The 20,768-nt window shown below is 41.7% G+C and overlaps 1 protein-coding gene across 1 annotated transcript in view; it reads right to left on the reverse strand.

Annotated features, from left to right (window-relative positions):
• Positions 1–19,829, reverse strand: part of MAP3K2 (mitogen-activated protein kinase kinase kinase 2) — a 94,366-nt gene extending 74,537 nt beyond the window's left edge. The window contains exon 1 of the mRNA XM_060153070.1: positions 19,472–19,829. The gene's annotated coding sequence lies outside the window, so the exon portion shown is untranslated. The remainder of the gene's footprint in view (positions 1–19,471) is intronic.
• Positions 19,830–20,768: the final 939 nt, after the last annotated feature.

Genomic DNA, 20,768 nt, shown 5'->3' on the forward strand with positions numbered 1-20,768 from the left:
AAAAACTTTCGGGACTTCCCTGGTGGTGCAGTGGTTAAGAATCTGCCTGCAATGCAGGGGACAAGGGTTCAAGCCCTGGTCCGGGAAGATCCCACATGACGCAGAGCAACTAAGTCCGGGCGCCACAACTACTGAGCCTGCACTCTAGAGCCTGCGCCCACAACTACTGAGCCTGCGTGCCACAATTACTGAAACCCGTGCACCTAGAACCTGTGCTCCGCAACAAGAGAAGCCACCTCAATGAGAAGCCCACGCATCGCAACAAAGAGTAGGCCCCGCTCGCGGCAACCAGAGAAAGCCCGCAGGCAGCAACGAAGACCCAACGCAGCCAAAAAAAAAAAAAAACATCTCTCAAATCACTGTAGGCTAATGTAGATGTATTTGTACCCTGACTGGCATTCCCTGATATTTCTATCATGCACTAGAGAGGGAAAAACTCAACATTAGTTTACCAAAAATGTCACAAAATTCCCTGACAATAATGATAATGATGGCTCTCAAAGCCCATTTCCTCATCTATAAAATGGGGACAGTAACTGTACCTACTTCATTATTATAAGGCTTAAATGAAATATCTGTAAAGCACTTAGAACAATACCAAAGCATAGCGAACACTCAAAATAATAATAAGTTTATTTATTAAGTTCAGCTTTGGAACCCACACAACCTTATTCAGAATCCACTCTTACATGCTACATTATATTGCCTCTCATTTGTCCACCAACACTTAGCCCCTGCCTACTGTGTACCAATATGCTCCCCTCACTCATCTCCTGGATTTAAAAAAATGACAAAACACCAAATTCTAAAATACTGATGTCTTTTTAAAATTCTAAAATCTATCCAAAGCTTAAAAAATAAGCAAATACGCATACCTTATACTGGTATAATAAAATCACGGCCAGGGTCATCTTCAAAATAGGATTACGTTGAGCACACTCATTTTGCTGGTAGCAGTCGGACACTTTCTATTGCTTATATAAAACAAAACTGCCAAATAATATGAAACATAGTACTTCTCAGTCAGAACTTGAATTCAATATATATTGCCAGAACCTCAAACTCCAACATAAAACCCCAAAGCTAGCCAATTTTCATCGAATCAATTCCCATAATCCCTTTCATTTCATGCTTTGTAAAAAAGTTATGTGTACCGGGCTGTGTCCTCATGATACAGTAAGCTCCTGGAGGGCAAGAAACATTACTTACAAATCTTTATATCTCCTGAAGCATCTAAAAGCACTTTGTAAATAGCTAGGCCATTAACAAATACCTTAAACCTCAAATTTGAATCTCTTTACTACCACAACATAACACAGCACACACCTGTTTCAGTCAATCCAATCTACCTGCCTTCCCCAAAGGACTTGATAGATCCTACTTACTGGGCCTTAGCTTCCCCTATTTCCCCCTCCTCTTTAGGAATTCTTACTCCTAACATTCATCTCAAAACAACTTATTCATGAAACCTTTTCCAATTAACTTAATTGCCACTCTGAGCACTTTGCCCCCTATTTCCCCGATTTCTGGGCATGATTTCCTACATATCCAATTTGAAAATTGTAAAATTTTTGTCCACTGTGGCTTTTGCCATGTTTTCATTAGGCTAAGCTGACATTTAGGTATCCTTCATTCCTGTAAGATCAAAAGTATTACGGCTATCATTATTTAATTAAATACAGCTTCAGTATTTCAATATTAGATTACTACCTATACTTTTGTACTTAATTTTATTTCCATATTTTATATTATCTGTGATATTCCCATGGTACTTTGTATTTGCACATATGTACAGTAAACTGTTAAGTCCCAGGTTGCTAACGACAGTCCTGGTTTATTTTTTAACATCTTTATTGGAGCATAATTGCTTTACAATAGTGTGTTAGTTTCTGCTTTATAACAAAGTGGATCAAATATACATATACATATATCCCCAAATCTCCTCCCTCTTGAGTCTCCCTCCCACCCTCCCTATCCCACCCCTCTAGGTGGTCACAAAGCACCGAGCTGATCTCCCTGTGCTATGTGGCTGCTTCCCACTAGCTATCTATTTTAGGTTTGGTAGTGTATATATGTCCATGCCACTCTCTTCATCTCAGCATATCCTTCCCCCTCCCCATGTCCTCAAGTCCATTCTCTATATCTGCGTTCTTATTCCTGTTCTTTCCCTAGTTCTTCAGTAGCTTTCTTTTTTTTTTTTTAAGATTCTATATGTGTTAGCATACAGTATTTGTTTTTCTCTTTCTGACTTACTTCACTCTGTATGACAGACTCTAGGTCCATTCACCTCACTACAAATAACTCAATTTCGTTTCTTTTTATGGCTAAGTAATATTCCATGATATATACGTGCCACATCTTCTATATCCATTCATCTGTCGATGGACACCTTAGGTTGCTTCCACGTCCTGGCTATTGTAAATAGAGCTGCAATGAACACTGTGGTACATGACTCTTTTTGAATTACGGTTTTCTCAGGGTATATGCCCAGTAGTGGGAATGCTGGGTCGTATGGTAGTTCTATTTTTAATTTTTTAAGGAACCTCCATACTATTCTCCATAGTGGCTGTATCAATTTACATTCCTACCAACAGTGCAAGAGGGTTCACTTTTCTCCACACCCTCTCTGTCATTTATTGTTTGTAGATTTCTTGACAACATCCATTCTGACTGGTGTGAGGTGAAACCTCATTGTAGTTGGGATTTGCATTATCTCTAATGATTAGTGATGTTGAGCATCCTTTCATGTGTTTGTTGGCAATCTGATATCTTTTTTAGAGAAATGTCTACTTAGGTCTTCTACCCATTTTTGGATTGGATTGTTTGTTTCTTTCATATTGACTGCATGACCTGATTGTAAAGTCTGGAGATTAATGCTTTGTCAGTTGCTTCATTTGCAAATATTTTCTCCCATTCTGAGGATTGTCTTTTTGTCTTGCTTATGTTTTCCTTTGCTGTGCAAAAGCTTTTAAGTTTCATTAGGTCCCACTTGTTTATTTTTGGTTTTATATCTATTTCTCTACAAGGTGAGTCAAAAAGGATCTTACTGTGATTTATGTCATAGAGTGTTCTGCCCAGGTTTTCCTCTAAGAGTTTTATAGTGTCTGGCCTTACATTTAGGTCTTTAATCCATTTTGAGTTTATTTTTATGTATGGTGTTAGGCAGTGTTCTAACTTCATTCTTTTACATGTAGCTGTCCAGTTTTCATAGCACCACTTATTGAACAGACTGTCTTTTCTCCAATGTATATTCTTGCCTCCGTTATCAAAAATAACATGACCACATGTGCGTGGGTTTATCTCTGGGCTTTCTATCCTGCTCCATTGATTTATATTTCTGTTTTTGTGCCAGTACCATACTGTCTTGATTACTGCAGCTTTGTAGTATAGTCTGAAGTCAGGGAGCCTGATTCCTCTAGCTCCGTTTTTCTTTCTCAAGATCGCTTTGGCTATTCAGGGTCTTTTGTGTTTCCATACAAACTGTGCAATTTTTTGTTCTAGTTCTGTGAAAAATGCCATTGGTAGTTTGATAGGGATTGCACTGAATGTACAGATGTTTTGAGAGGTATAGTCATTTTCACAATGTTGATTCTTCCAATCCAAGAACATGGTGTACCTCTCCATCTGTTTGTATCATCTTTAATTTCTTTCATCAGTGTCTTACAGTTTTCTGCATACAGGTCTTTTGTCTCCTTAGGTAGGTTTATTCCTAGGTATTTTATTCTTTTTGTTGCCATGGTAAATGGGAGTGTTTCCTTAATTTCTCTTTCAGATTTTTCATCATTAGTGTATAGGAATGCAAGAGATTTCTGTGCATTAATTTTGTATCCTGCTACTTTACCAAATTGATTAATTACCTCTAGTAGTGTTCTGGTTGCATCTTTAGGATTCTCTATGTATAGTATCATGTCATCTGCAAACAGTGACAGCTTTACTTCTTCTTTTCCAATTTGGATTCTTTTTATTTCTTTTTCTTCTCTGATCGCCATGGGTAAAACTTCTAAAACTACGTAGAATAATAATGGTGAGAGTGGACAACCTTGTCTTGTTCCTGATCTTGAGAAAACGGTTTCAGTTTTTCACCACTGAGAACAATGTTGGCTGTGGGTCATGTATGGCCTTTATGATGTTGAGGTAAGTTCCCTCTATGCCTACTTTCTGGAGGGTTTTATCATAAATGGGTGTTGAATTTTGTCAAAAGCTTTTTCTGCATCTATTGAAATGATCATACGGTTTTTCTCCTTCAATTTGTTAATATGGTGTGTCACACAGATTGATTTGCATATACTCAAGAATCCTTGCATTCCTGGGATAAACCCCACTTGATCATGATGCCTGATCCTTTTAATGCACTGTGCGATTCTGTTTGCTAGTATTTTCTTGAGGATTTTTTGCATCTATGTTCATCAGTGATATTGGCCTGTAGTTTTCTTTCTTTGTGACATTCTGTCTGGTTTTGGTATCAGGGTGATGGTGGCCTCGTAGAATGAGTTTGGGAGTGTTCCTCCCTCTGCTATATTTTGGAAGAGTTTGAGAAGGATAAGTTAGTTCTTCTCTAAATGTTTGATAGAATTCACCTGTGAAGCCATCTGGTCCTGGGCTTTTGTTTGTTGGAAGATTTTTAATCACAGTTTCAATTTCAGTGCTTGTGATTGGTCTGTTCATGTTTTCTATTTCCTCCTGGTTCAGTCTCAGAAGGTTGTGCTTTTCTAAGAATTTGTCCATTTCTTCCAACCATTTTATTGGCATATAGTCGCTTGTATTAATCTCTCATGATCCTTTGTATTTCTGCAGTGTCAGTTGTTACTTCTCCTTTTTCATTTCTAATTCTATTGATTTGAGTGTTCTCCCTTTTTTTCTTGATGAGTATGGCTAATGGTTTATCAATTTTGTTTATCTTCTCAAAGAACCAGCGTTTAGTTTTACCGATCTTTGGTATTGTTTCCTTCATTTTTTTTTCATTGATTTCTGATCTGGCCTTTATGATTTCTTTCCTTCTGCTAACTTTGGCGTTTTTTTGTTCTTCTTTCCCTAATTGCTTTAGGTGTAAGTTTAGGTGGTCTGAGATGTTTCTTGTTTCTTGAGGTAGGACGGTATTGCTATAAACTTCCCTCTTGGAACTGCCTTTGCTCCATCCCATAGGTTTTGAGTCATCGTGTTTTGTCATTTGTTTCTAGGTATTTTTTGATTTCCTCTTTGATTTCTTCAGTGATCTCTTGGTTATTTAGTAATGTATTGTTTAGCCTCCATGTGTTTGTATTTTTTATTTTCCTGTAATTAATATCTAGCCTCATAATGTTGTGGTCGGAAAATATACTTGATATAATTTCAATTTTCTTAAATTTACCAAGGATTGATTTGTGTCCCAAGATATGATCTATCCTGGAGAATGTTCCATGAACACTTGAGAAGAAAGTGTGTTCTGTGGTTTTTGGATGGAATGTCCTATAAATATCAATTAAGTCCATTTTGTTTAATGTATCATTTAAAGCTTGTGTGTCCTTATTTATTTTCATTTTGGATGACCTGTCCATTGGTGAAAGTGGGGTGTCAAAGTCTCCTACTATGATTCTGTTACTGTTGATTTCCCCTTTTATGGCTGTTACCATTTGCCTTATGTATTGAGGTGCTCCTATGCTGTGTGCATAAATATTTACAACTGTTATATCTTCTTCTTGGATTGATCCCTTGATCATTATGTAGTGTCCTTCTTTGTCTCTTGTAATAGTCTTTATTTTAAAGTCTATTTTATCTGATATGAGAATTGCTACTCCAGATTTCTTTTGATTTCCATTTGCAGGGAATATCTTTTTCCATCCCCTCACTTTCAGTCTATATATGTCCCCTGGTCTGAAGTGGGTCTCTTGTAGACAACATATATATGGGTCTTTTTTTTGTATCCATTCAGCCACTCTGTGTCTTTTGGTTGAAGCATTTAATCCATTTACATTTAAGGTAGTTATCGATACATATTACCATTTTCTTTATTGTTTTGGCTTTGTTATTATAGGCCTTTTCCTTCTCTTGTGCTTCCTGCCTCGAGAAGTTCCTTTAGCATTTGTTGTAAAGCTGGTTTGGTGGTACTGAATTCTCACAGCTTTTGCCTGTCTGTAAAGGTTTTAATTTCTCCATCGAATCTGAATGAGATCCTTGCTGGGTAGAGTAATCTTGGTTGTAGGATTTTTTCCCTTTCATCACTTTAAATATGTCCTGCCACTCCCTTCTGGCTTGCAGGGTTTCTGCTGAAAGATCAGCTGCTAACCTCACGGGGATTCCCTTGTATGTTATTTTTTGTTTCTCCCTTGCTGCTTTTAATATTTAATCTTTGTATTTAATTTTTGATAGGTTGATTAATATGTGTCTTGGCTTATTTCTCCTTGGATTTATCTTGTATGGGACTCTCTGCACTTCCTGGACTTGAATGACTGTTTCCTTTCCCATATTAGGGAAGTTTTCAACTATAATCTCTTCAAATATTTTCTCAGTCCCTTTCTTTTCCTCTTCTTCTACTGGGCCCCCTATAATTTGAATGTTGGTGCATTTAATGTTGTCCCAGAGGTCTCTGAGACTGTCCTCAATTCTTTCCATTCTTTTTTCTTTATTCTGTTCTGCGGTAGTTATTTCCACTATTTTATCTTACGGGTCACTTATCCATTCTTCTGCCTCAGTTATTCTGCTGTTGGTTCCGTCTAGAGAATTTTTAATTTCATTTCTTGTGTTGTTCATAATTGTTTGTTTGCTCTTTTGTTCTTCTAGGTCCTTGTTAAATGTTTCTTATATTTTCTCCATTCTACTTCCAAGATTTTGGATCATCTTTACTATCATTACTCTGAATTATGTTTCAGGTAGACTGCCTATTTCCTCTTCATTTGTTAGGTCTGGTGGGTTTTTATCTTGCTCCTTCATCTGCTGTGTATTTCTCTGTCTCCTCATTTTGCTTAACTTACTGTTTGGGGTCTCTTTTTCACAGGCTGCAGATTTGTAGTTCCCATTGTTTCTGGTGCCTGCCCCCAGTGGCTAAGGTTGGTTCAGTGGGTTGTGTAGGCTTCCTGGTGGAGGAGACTGGTGCCTGTTTTCTGGTGGGTGAGGCTGGATCTTGTCTTTATGGTGGGCAGGACCGTGTCCAGGGTGTGTTTTGGGGTGTCTGTGACCTTATTATGATTTTAGGCAGCCTCTCTGCTAATGAGTGGGGTTGTGTTCCTGTCTTGCTAGTTGTTTGGTGTAGGGTGTCCATCACTGTAGTTGCTGGTCGTTGAGTGGACCTGGGTCTTAGCGTTGAGATGGAGATCTCTGAAAGAGCTTTTGCTGTTTGATATTATGTGGAGCCAGGAGGTCTCTGGTGGACCAATGTCCTGAACTTGGCTCTCCCACCTCAGAGGTACAGGCCTGATACCCAGCCAGAGCACCAAGACTCTGTCAGCCACACGGCTCAGAGGAAAAGGGAGTGAGGGAGGGAGAGAGAAGAAAAAAAGCAAGAGGAGGAGAGAAGGAGAGAAAGAGAGAAAGAAAAGAAGGAAGAACAGGAAGGAAGGAAGGAGGGAAAGGAAAAAAGAAAGGAAGGAAGGAAGGAAGAGAAAGAAAGAAAGAAAAAGAAAGAAAGAAGAGAGAAAGAAGAGAAAGAAAAAAGGAAGGAAGAAAGAAGAAGAGAGAGAAAGAAAAAAAGAAAGGAAGGAAGAGAAAGAAAAGAAAGAAAAAGAACAAAAGAAAGAAAGAAAGGAAGAAAGAAAGAAAGAAAGAAAGAGGAAGGAAGGAAGGAAAGAAAGTTATTAAAATAAAACAATTATAAAAATAAGCAAAGTAAAAGTAATTTTAAAAAAAGAAAAAGATAAGAAAGAAGAGAGCAACCAAACCAAAAAACAAATCCACCAATGATAACAATCACTAAAAAACTATACTTAAAAAAAAAAAAAACCAACACGGACAGACAGAACCCTAGGACAAATAGTAAAAGCAAAGCTACACAGATAAAATCACACAAAGTCCACCAACTCAATTTTCGGATGATCTGTTGTCTATTCAGGTATTCCAGAGATGCAGAATTCATCAAGTTTATTGTGGAGATTTAATCCACTGCTCCTGAGGCTCCTGGAAGAGATTTCCCTTTCTCTTCTTTGTTCACATAGCTCCTGGGGTTCAGCTTTGGATTTGGCCCCGCCTGTGCATGTAGGTCACCTGAGGGCATCTGTTCTTTGCTCAAACAGGACGGGGTTAAAGTGTGGCAGAGGCCGAAGTGATGGTGCAACAGTCTGAGGCGCACTGTGTGTTCTCCCGGGGAAGTTGTCCCTGGATAATGGGACCCTGGCAGTGGCGGGCTGCACAGGCTCCCGGGAGGGGCGGTGTGGATGTGACCTGTGCTCGCACACAGGCGTCTTAGTGGCTGCAGCAGCAGCCTTAGTGTTTCATGCCCGCCTCTGGGGTCCGTGCTGATAGCCACGGCTTGCGACCGTCTCTGGAGCTCGTTTAGGCGGTGCTCTGAATCCCCTCTCCTCATGTACCCCAAAGCAATGGCCTCTTCTTGCCTCTTAGGCAGGTCCAAACTTTTTCCCGGACTCCCTCCCAGCTAGCTGTGGTGCACTAGCCCCCTTCAGGCTGTGTTCACGCAGCCAACCCCAGTCCTCTCCCTGGAATCTGAACTCAGAAGGTAAAGCCTCAGCTCCCAGCTCTCACCCGCCCCAGCGGGTAAGCAGACAAGCCTCTCGGGCTGATGAGTGCTGGTTGGTATCGATCCTCTATGCGGGAATCTCTCTGCTTTGCCCTCAGCACCTCTGTTGCTGTGCTCTCTTCCGTGGCTCCGAAGCTTCCCCCCCCGTCACCACCCATCTCCACCAGCGAAGGGGCTTCCTAGTGTGTCGAAACTTTTCCTCCTTCATAGCTCCCTCCCAGAGGTGCAGGTCCCATCCCTATTCTTTAGTCTCTGTTTTTTCTTTTTTCTTTTGCCCTACCCAAGCATGTAGGGTGTTTCTTGCCTTTTGGGAAGTCTGAGGTCTTCTGCCAGCATTCAGTAGGTGTTCCGCAGGAACTGTTCCACATGTAGATGTATTTCTGATGTATTTGTGGGGAGGAACGTGATCTCCACTTCTTACTCCTCTGGCATCTTGCAGGTCTTCCCCAGTTTATTTTTGTTGCTCCAAAACCATTATTAAAATAGCATGCTTTCACTCTCAAAAGTAGCCCAGTTTGGATAACTAATTATGAGGTCACCCTAATATGTCTGTCTCTCCCCAACCAGAATGGAGTCTATGACTACAGGAACAATGATCAATTTATTTATCTTCAGTGCTAACACAGAGAAGGCAGTCAAACATTTTAGTAATAACTGTGCACATGAACAACTAAAACTAGATAACAAACTTATTAGAAGCTCATTTTACTGATTCCTAAGATTTTTCAATAAACATTCAGTGAATTTAAAAATTAAAATAGAAAGAAAAAAAAACAATGTGAATACTTCCATTAAAAAATCACTTATATACTCCAACAATACAATGAAACAATTATCATTAATAAAATATCCATACAGCCTTTTAGGTCTGATTATACAAGAGAAAACAGACTGGAATAATATCTTCAAAATGCTGAGGGAAAAATAACTGCCAATCTAGACTTTCACTCACAACTAAAATGTCATTCAAGAATAAGAGCTAAAAATTTCCAACAAACAGAAATCATAATTTATCACCAACAGACCCTTCTTAGTTGAGGAACTCCTAAAGGATATACTTCATGAAGAAGGAAAGTGATTCCAGGAGAACAAAAGCTGGAAATAATTGGTAAATGTGGTTAACTTACACAAATATTAATTGTATTAAAAGAATAAAATGCTTAATTCGAGGAACTGAAAAATAACAAGGTAGAATTATTATACCAAATGACTACAACGAAAGGAGGGACTCATCCATAGTGGCCTTCTTCTGGAAGCTTGTCCCTTCTACCACCAACAGCTCCAACCACCCACCTGATTACTAAGTGTCACCAAATTAGCTCAGTGTGGTCCCACACCATAACTGATGGTCCAGAGGTGGGCAATTGGCCCAAGCAGGAGCAAACACGGACAATCTTTAGAAACTACAAACAGATTACCAAAAGCAAAGAGTGGAGTCAACAGGTCCCAAACTGTGTTAATGAAGTGCTACATACCTTGTCCATGTCTCCTCCTATTTCTGCCGTCTGAAATGCTTCCTCCCTTTTTCTACTTGTCTAAACAAGGACCCAGCTTAAGCCTCCCCTACTCCCCTCATCTGGGCATCTTTCCTTCTATAAATAAGAAATGGAAAATAATTAACCTCTGTGGACTGCCAGTGTACTAGGAATTTCACATACATTACCGCTTAACCTAAACTGCCCTGGAATGACAGCACTTGCTGTCTCTCCACTTATCACAGCAGTCATTTTTCTTAAAGGATATCACCTTACTTAACAGCTTCCCAACCATGCTTTATGTTTCCATGTGTTCTCTGCAGCTTGACTATAACATTCGCAAGTACAGGAACCATGTATTCTACTTCATTCCTTTTTTGTTTTTTTTTTGTTTTTTTTTTTGCGGTATGTGGGCCTCTCACTGTCGTGGCCTCTCCCGTTGCGGAGCACAGGCTCCGGACGCGCAGGCTCAGTGGCCGTGGCTCACGGGCCCAGCCGCTCCGCGGCATGTGGGATCCTCCTGGACCAGGGCACGAACCCGCATCCCCTGCATCGGCAGGAGGACTCCCAACCACTGCGCCACCAGGGATGCCCCTCTACTTCATTCTTATCTCCACTCATCTGCTCTACTTCTCCCCTCCCTTTTGAAATACACCCTTCCTATTTCTCAATCTCTTCTCATTACTACCACAACTACTACTAATAACAAAAGCTACTATTTACAATATTTTACATTGTGCTGACACTGCTAAATGCTTTACAAACATTTCATTTAATCCTCACAATAATCCTGTAAAGTAGGTATTATCTCCCCATTTCACAGAGGAAGAAAAAGGCCTGGAGATTTTAAAGAACTTGCTCTCTCACAGGAGCATGAACCTAGATCTATAAAATATCACTGTGGACTCCCGCAACTACCACGTCCCCTACTGTGGTTTCCCACCCGCCACTCTCACCTGCAGTGACAGTTTGTACCATGTCAACTTTTAAGTTCAAACTACATTTCCCAGAATCCTCTTCCCACATGGTTCCAGGTTAGAGCTGGCCAAAGATGGAAATTACTCTCTGAAGATTATGGTTAGATGCACAGTTGCCAGAAGATTGCACCGTGTCTCTGCTCTCCCCTGTACTGCATGCGGCTCTTCTTCCTGATTGCCAACCCTGCTGACCAAACAGCAACCTCAGCCCCACCACCAGAAGCCTGACAAAAGACCACAGAAGAGGTAGCTATGCAGAGGCAACAGCTTTCCATACTTTCCACCAGCTCTACTGTGCAGTCCCACTCCAGCATCTGGGCATACCTAGCCTCTCAGATTCACCTGCAAACTCTGACTTGCCCACTGCACCACCGCTTCAGGAAGGCTGATTAGTGACTTCTCTGATCTGCCGATTTCCCCTTACAGACTGTGGTTTCCAAGTTTCTCCCACAACTCCGTAAGGTCTTCCTCCTTTCATAAATCCCTTAATTTCATAATACCATAGCAGTTCTTCTTCTGTGACTGAATCCTAACTCATGCAACTACTCAAGCCTCCCCCCATCTACTGACCAAGATCTCTGCAACTTTCCCTTTTGAGATCTTCCTGCATAACCAAATCTAGGCCACTCAGTCCTTTCATAATCTCCAATCAAGCCTTCTTTTATAGGTTCTGAGCTGCCCATCTTTGAAAACAGGCTGAAGTGTCCATCATTCTAAAGAAGCCGTATCTCCCTTACTTGATCCTCCCATTTGCAAGAGAGCAAGATTTACATGAGAGAAAACACTAGAGTGGGTATCAGATTAACAAAAGCCAATACCAATTTATTAACTAAGGACAAAATAAGCTAAGCACTCTTAAGGTACTTTTGTGCTTTGGTTACAGATGTGAAGATGGAGAAAGAAAGAATAAGGATACAGAAAGATTCTGAGGAAAAAAAAATTTGCTGATGTATAATTTGTCCCAAATGTTTTTTTCCATTGGGAAGAAGAAAGCTTCATTCTTTTATGTAATCGTTTTGGGCTTATCCAAGTACATCCATAAATTATTTTAAAATTTCTAGTGGGCATGAAAGACTGCATGTACAAGTTTTCCAATACTTTTTTTCTCCTTTTCCAGAAAGATCTTCCCTCTCTTTTGGCTAAAGTATTTCCAAAAAATGTATTTCACTAGTCTTGGCTCCCCATTCATGAGAATAATGTAGTTCTTCTCTGTTATTTTCTAGGGTTCAATGCTTACTATCCTGGATTTTATCACTGAACTGATCTATGAGTGATTCTGATGTCTACTGCATCAGTCCTGAAGTTACTCAGTCACTCTTTCAACAAGAATTTACTGAGAGCCTACTATAGGTTATCATAGTTCAACACAAGGTACTTGGCAATAAACTACCTTTAAGGGAAAAATCTCATTCTGACAAATTAATCACATTTAAAGAGAGCTATTTATCTTCCAAATGCTGCCCTATAACTAACATTCCCTGGACTGTTGTCATCTTAACAACCTCCTAACCAAGAAAACTTAAATCTCTTTTGACGCTTTACTATTTTCTATTATGTTGTGGATCTCACAGAATCAGAGACTAGACAGGTCCTTAAGAAATCAACTAGGGTAACTTTTTCAAATTCAGAAATGTTGAAGTGGGCTTCCCTGGTGGCACAGTGGTTAAGAATCCACCTGCCAATGCAGGGGACAGGGGTTTGAGCCCTGGCCGGAAGATCCCACATGCCTCGGAGCAACTATGCCCATGTGCCGCAACTACTGAGCCTGCGCTCTAGAGCCTGTGAGCCACAACTACTGAGCCTGTGCACCACAACTACTGAAGTCAACGTGCCTAGAGCCCGTGCTCCGCAACGAGAAGCCACCGCAATGAGAAGCCTGCACACCGCAATGAAGAGTAGCCCCTGCTCGCCAGACTAGAGAAAGCCCGCACGCAGCAACGAAGACCCAATGCAACCAAAATTAAACAAAAATTAAAAATAAAAGTTTTTTTAAAAAAAAGAAATGTTGAAGTCACTTTATCACAGTCTATTTCTAATTAATGGGAGATTTAAGACTGACCTCAGGCTTCCTACCTACCATCAGTGTTCAACAAACAGCATGAAATACAGTTTGTAGTTTGTGGTACTCACTTCAGGAACACTAGGCAAGATACATCCCTGAGTAAACCTTCTAACCCTAAGGCAGTATGCAACAGTCCATGACTATGGGACATAACTTTGAGATGCTGATTAGTATATATTACATGATCTAAGAACACATAACTCATCTATCCTTTCTTATATCATGGGGCAAGATTTATATATGCAGGTACATGGTGGTTTGGGGGTGAAGTCAATAGAATGCAGCCAGGTACTGCTCACAGGTCGGATGGTTAATGTTGCACCATCTCTCAAAGTAAATCTTCATCAACACTAGGCTGAGCTACCTGCTACTTCTTTCATTTCCTTTTAATGTCTAAGCAAATCAGAAAGTTTGTAAATATAGTTTGACATTATCTCATACTGTACAATAAAATATTACTAATTTTACAAAGCAGTCAACAGGCTACTTTAAAATGCCTAAACTGATTTAAAAATACATTAAAGTCATTATATAAATCATATTAATTCTCCTTAAATTTAGGCACAGGACATTGGTCTCATTTCTTTCATATTAAAACAAAAGAACAAAATATTTTGGGTTAATTTAAAACTCCACAAATACAATTAAAATGTAGCCAAGTCAGTCAAACTTAAGAGTAATCACAAACTTATCAAATAATGATAATGAAGCACCTTCAAGTCACAAATCTAAAATACAATATGAGTTGGAAGTATTTAACTATTATTTAACAATAGCACAGAAACAATTAAAAACTGGCTTCACCTTAGACTGCACATCTGTTCTCAAAGACTTACAAAAATAATAAATATTATCTCATATTCTCCCACTAGCTCCTGCTAATAATTTCCAAAAACTTTTCGAGGGACTTCCCCGGTGGCGCAAGACCCTGTGCTCCCAATGCAGGGGGCCTGGGTTCAATCCCTGGTCAAGGAACTAGATCCCACATGCATGCCACAACTAACAGTTCACATACCACAACTAAGGAGCCCACGTGCCGCAACTAAGGATCCCGCCTGCCACAACTAAGACCTGGTGCAACCAAATAAATAAATAAATATTTTTTTTAAAAAACAACACTTTTCCACAGCCTTGCCTCTGTGTTAGAGCTGTTCACAAATACTTAATTTTCTCCTGGGCATATGGAAGTATTTTATTGAACTTCCCCACCCTGTTCAACTCAGGCAGGCATGACCTTTTAAGACTCCTATAACAGTGCGAAAGAAGGTCTCTTCTGTCAACTCCCTATTCATTTAATAAACATTTGGCAACAGGCATTGTGCTCGGTGTTGGGGCACCAAAATCAACAAACCACTGCCTCTGTCCTTGAAGAGCCAACTTCCCAGTAGAAGGCACAGAGACGTGCACAGTGCAATGTGCACAGTGCAATGCGGTCAGTGGGTGGTCGAGGCAGGTGCAGAGTGCTCAGGGAGCATTCTGCCTGAGGTAGTAGTGCTGAGGGGACTCAATCTGGGAATTATCAAAAGAATACTGATAAAATCATATCTTAAACTATTATTTTAATTGGTCATCATTAATAATTAAAGTCCACACTAAATGACTAACTGCACAACTGGGGGAAAAACTCTAGAAAAAACTTCTGAAGTTTATAAACACCACAGTGCTTTTTAAATTTATGGTACTATGAATCTCAAGTGTAACACTCTTGAACACTTAAAAGAAAGGTGATGAGCTAGTTACCAGAGGAACTCCAAAGAAGATTCTACCCCTATCCTCCTGACAAAGTATGCATAACAAAAAAAGTAAGCAACAAAAGTAACAATAAAGGCAACAACACAAGAGATGTTACAAAGCAAATATGTGATTAACCAGAATGAGAAAGTCAGCCAATGTTCCTAATAAATCCCAGGGATATCCTAGATAAAAGATGAAATTAGGGCTTCCCTGGTGGCACAGTGGTTGAGAGTCTGCCTGCCGATGCAGGGGACACGGGTTCGTGCCCCGATCCGGGAGGATCCCACATGCCGCGGAGCGGCTGGGCCCGTGAGCCACGGCCGCTGAGTCTGCGCATCCGGAGCCTGTTGCTCCGCAACGGGAGAGGCCACAGCAGTGAGAGGCCCGCGTACCGCAAAAAAAAAAAAAAAAAAAAAAAAAGATGAAATTATACAGACATGTTTCTTATAAATGTGTGTGTATAAAGAGGTATACCTCTCACAACGCTTAGAGAATAAGGGAAAAGTTTTTTAATTTCCATATGTACAGTTCATCCTGTTTATAAAAGAGATGTGTGGAAAACCTTCATGTAAACTTGCTTCATGAATTAAATCATACTTTTAATGAGAAAATGTGTTACTTAAGTAAGTTATATTATGAACCCTTCATTAAAACAATCACCTACTAAATGTCAGTTAATTCGTTGGGAAATAAGTTCAATTTTATATTACACAGTTGATTTATTTCTATGTGGCTTAATTAAAGTGAGGTTTGCCTCTAAATGTAACCAACATGTCTCATTAACAGAAATTCACAAATGTTTACTAACAATCATTATGACATAAGAATACAGGGTGAAACTTAAAAACTTATAATCCTTGCACTTCACAGAATGGTAGAATTAGGCCTAGAGTTTAGATCTTCTGATTCTCAATCCAGTGCTCCTTTGTATTACACCAGAAAATAGACAGTTTTGTCAAAACGTTTTTTAGTAAAGCCATTCTCCCTTTATTGTATTTCTGGCTATTCCTGTGCAACAAATATTGGCTAAGAAAAACTGAAAAGAAATACACTCCTTGAGGGAATTCCCTGGTGGTCCCGTGGTTAGGATGCCACACTTTTACTGCCAAGGGCCTAGGTTCAATCCCTTGTCGAGGAACTAAGACCTCACAAGCCACACAAGCTACGTGGCACAGCCAAAAACAAAACACACACCCACTCACACTCCTTGAGACAGATGAAAGAGTACAGGAAAAGACAGGCATTGAATTTTTCCCATTTTTCTCGGACCAGGTTTCCTTTTATTCATAAAAGGAGATACCTTGAATTCATGATTAAAAATCTTTAAACTCCTAGAAATCAGAACCTGATAATATAGCTGCATAGATTTTTACAATTCCTGTGATGTTGTTACTATCTATAGACCAACAAAAGATTGTTAACACTGAAATTCAAAAGTTACCTTGACAAGGATCAGCAATAGATAAAACTATTAGGTAAAAGATTACTGGAGAACAGGCCAGCACTAGAGTGCTAATTTATCATGCCAGACTACTTGCCAACTGCAATGGGGAAAATAAACCTCACCTTAACCCCCATAACCAAGTGATCAAACTCAGCATCACAAATAACAGGAGTTGACAATATACATCCCCTGATGGGAAGCAATATAAAGTACACAGCAACATCCAGTAGTTATTCTTGCCCAAAATATTTAATTTGAAACTAATCAATCCTTTAAACCTAGCTTACAGTTAGTGTAGGGGGAATAGAGGAACATGCTAAATGACATGAGGGGAAAAAATCAGACAAATCCAGAATGTGACTCATTTTATAAGGTAACTGGCTTGATCTCTGAAACAAAACAAAACAAACAAAAGAAACCACCATTTTAAAAGAGAGAGGTAATGGGACTTCCCTGGCATTCCAGTGGTTAAGACTCCGCACTTCCACTGCAGGGGGCACGGGTTCGATCCCTGGCCAGGGAACTAAGATCCCACATACCATGTGGCACAGCCAAAAGACAGATAGACAGATAAATAAAAAATAAAAATAAATAAAAGGGGGAGGTGAGGCTGTTCTAGATTCCAAGAGATCAAAGAGACTTAACCAAATGCAGTGAATAAAACTTGATGGGATCCTGGTTTGGTGGGATTGAGTATAAAAAGCCGTAAAAGACCGTGCAGCACAAATGGGGAGATTTAAACATGGATGGATACTAGATTACATTAAAAAAAGATCAATATGAAACTATTAACTATCAATAAAAAGTCTTAACTAAGGAAGTTAACAATAATGGTATTTTGGCTATGTAAGAAAATGTCCTTATCTTTGGAGATGCAAGGGGTAAAGTGTCATAATGTCTACAGCTTAGTTTTCAAATGGTATGACCAAAAATAATATACGCATATTTATACACAAAACAAATACGGCAAGACGTCAACAAATGAAACTAGAGAGTTATCATACGGATGTTCAATATTACCAACTTCCTGTTTACTTGAAATTGTTTTATAATAAAAAGTTGGGGCTGGGTTTGGGGGTGGTGGTGGGAGGGAGCCTAAAGAGCTCTGATTCTACAGGGAAAAAAAAAAAATCAACCTGAAACCAAAGCTGTGGGCACTGCATAGAACCAAACATGATTTCATTTTAATATAGCATCTATTAAATATAGTTTACCCCTTTGGTAGCAATAAGGTAAACTAGGAATGAAAGTTCCAACTAAAACACTGCTTAAAAGATTGAATCTATAATGTAATCCAATTATTTAAGATAAATCTTTAATAGTTATTTCTTTCAAGAGAGACACATGGGGCTTCCCTGGTGGCGCAGTGGTTGAGAGGCCGCCTGCCGATGCAGGGGACATGGGTTCGTGCCCTGGTCCGGGAGGCTCCCACATGCCGCGGAGCAGCTCAGCCCGTGAGCCATGGCCTCTGAGCCTGTGCGTCCGGAGCCTGTGCTCCGCAACGGGAGAGGCCACAACAGTGAGAGGCCCGCGTACCGCAAAAAAAAAAAAAAAGAGAGACACATGGAGAGCATGACTGGATAAGCATTCTACAACGATATATTCAACAAGACTCACCATACATTTATATTTTAACCAAACAACAAATCAATCTGTGAACCATCCACTTCTTAACTATATAATTCGACCTTTTCTCTTACAGACATTACAAAGACATTCAACTACAAATTTTCTTAAACCTGATAATACACTAAAGGAAATTATAAAGTACTACAATTTTGGGCATCAACAGATTTCTTAAACATTTACAACTATGCATGAAGCTTGAACTACTCAAAGGGATTTATCAACACTTTCTTCTGTAAAGAGAAATGTAAAGGAACTTTCGTTTTGCCCTAACCATAACCAAAGAAACAGTACAGGCCAATGTTAAAATGAGAATTTCAATTAGTTTATAAACACTCATTAGTTGCTACATACAAAGGAAAGAAAAAAATCATACCAATAAAAGATAACTTTTTACAATATTCTACACATTAAATTTTGACACTCTACTCAGAAATATTGCACAAATTAACGTACAAATTACTAAGCGTGTAGCCATTGCCACATAATCCAGCAACAAATTTTGCAATAAGGAAATCTCAAGGAAATAACCCAACTGCGAGTTCCCTGTAGGCATCAAGAATTACACAAGTAAAATTGTAACTTTTCAAGAAACATGGAGTTTTACCAAATCTATTTCTTCTTTTTGTTGAGAGAAAAGAATTCCTGCTCATTCAGTCCCACTGCAAAAAAAAGGTAAAGGTGCATAGAGTCACCTTTTAAAAGTAATTTTTTTAAAAGAAGAGCCAAGAAAATCATCTGTCTAGACTGCAGCAAAACACATCCAACAGCCTACATTACGGGCAAATGAACTCTACCTATGTATTTAGAATTCACTCCCAAGAAGAAACTTTCCAGCTATTCTCATTTTCCTCACAAATTTATTTTGGCAAGACCCAGAAATACGGTTCTACAAAAAAGACATCATATTCGAATCAAGACTTTCCCAGATTACCAAGCTGCACGACCTTGGGCAAGTTCCTGAATCTGAGCCTCGGTTTTTTCAACTGTAGAATGGGGAGACACGTACCCACCTCACTGGGCTTCGAAGGTGAAGTGAGACAACGCACGACAAATACCGGGCGCGCATTAAGTGTAAGTGCTAGCTAAACGGTCCGTAAACAGAAAGGGGCCTCGACCCTAACCACTAGCGAACCACGCGGTAACAGTGCAAAGACAAGCACTTTCTCGCTCACTGCATATAACATTTCTGCTTCTGCCAAGGACCAGGGACAATCTTCCTTCCCAAAGCCCTGCAGAGTACGCGTCTGACAGCTCCACCGCCCAGCAGTCTAGTTCGCTCAGACCTGGACTTCAGGACAGGATGCAAGGGGCCAGAAGTCCGCCCACCCGGAGCGAGGCAACCACCTAGCGAAACCTCCGCCCCAGGAGCAGCGCTCAGGCCGGCGGCGGCCCCCTCCCCACGTCCGGCCCGCACCCCCGCCCCCGCCCCCGCCCCCGCCCCCACCCCACCCCACCCCCACACACATGCGCGCGCCCGAGCACACGTACCGGCCGCTCCGCCGGGACATAGGGAGCCGCAGGCCCACCCCTCCGCCCACGCGCGGCCTGTCACCGCGCCCCCCGGTCGGGGGAGGCTGCGGGCCCCCGGGAGCCGGAGGGGCGCACGAGGAGTCGGGCGCGGATCGGGGGACCAGGCCCGTCCTTCCTTCACATGGAGCCCGGGCCGGGCGCGTGGACCGTGGCGGCCGGCCAGAGCCTCTCGGAGCCCCTCGGTGCTTCTCGCCGCCGCGGCCAGAAGGCCCGCGGGAAGCTGGGTAGGAAAGGAGGAAGCCGCGGCCGGGCGCCGCCGAGGCCGGAGAAGGGGCGGGAGCGGCGACTCCGCGGCTGGGAGCGCCAGGCCTCCCGGTCGTGGTCGCTGCCGCTGCCGCCGCGGACCGCAGGACCCCCGAACGCCGCACCCAGCGGCCGCACCGCCCTCGCCAGGAGCCGCTGCTGAGGGCAGCCCGGCCGCCACTACACACGGACCCGTGACGTCGGGCGTAGCGCGGCACACGTCACGGCCGGCTCGCTCGTGCGCGCGCAGCCCTTCGCCTGTCGGGAGCGGAACCCGCCGTGGGCGCGCGCCCGCCCGGAGCGCTGCGCGCAGGCCGAGGGGAGCGTGTCCGCGCCTGCGCAGTGGCCGGATGCGTCCACGCACGTCCCGCTGCCCACGCCCGCTACGCCGTGCGGAGATTCCCGGCCCGGGCCCGGCTGCCGCGCCGCCTTGTACTTAGGTCGTAGCTACCGGTTCCCGGCGGGTGAGCCGCGCGCACACACACGCGCGCACGCATCTCGGTCCCCTCGCATCTGCGGGAGTCCTCGGCGCCGAGATTCCAAAGCAAACCTCGAAAAGGGTCTCCCGCGTGGCTTCGGGCAGAGCGGGAGGAGCAGAGCAAGAAGAGGCTGCGACCCACTTCGAGTCCATGGCAAGTCGTTTGCAGGCGAAAAGCCATCTGCCTCTTCGTTTTTGGATCTGGTTTCAGAATTTTTTCCTAAAGGACTTACGAAATTTATGTCGGCTTGTCACCTGACCGTAAACCACCCCCCTGGAGATCAGCCTTCTAAGTTTTATAGTTGTTTTGTGTTTAGTTATTACATGTATGTATTCGAGGTCGGCCCAGCAAGTATTACCTTTTCAGTTTAACAGATGTGGAAATCTCGGCCCAGAGAGATGAGTTGACTCCCCACCTCCAGAACTCGTGGCAGGGTCTAAAACCCAATCTCCTTCACCGAATCCATTTTCGCCCCGCGGGATAAAATACAAATTCATCGTGCTAGCGTTGGAGGCCTCTGTGATGTGACTAAC

Source organism: Lagenorhynchus albirostris, chromosome 6, assembly GCF_949774975.1.
Source record: "Lagenorhynchus albirostris chromosome 6, mLagAlb1.1, whole genome shotgun sequence".
Classification (NCBI taxonomy): Eukaryota; Metazoa; Chordata; class Mammalia; order Artiodactyla; family Delphinidae; genus Lagenorhynchus; species Lagenorhynchus albirostris.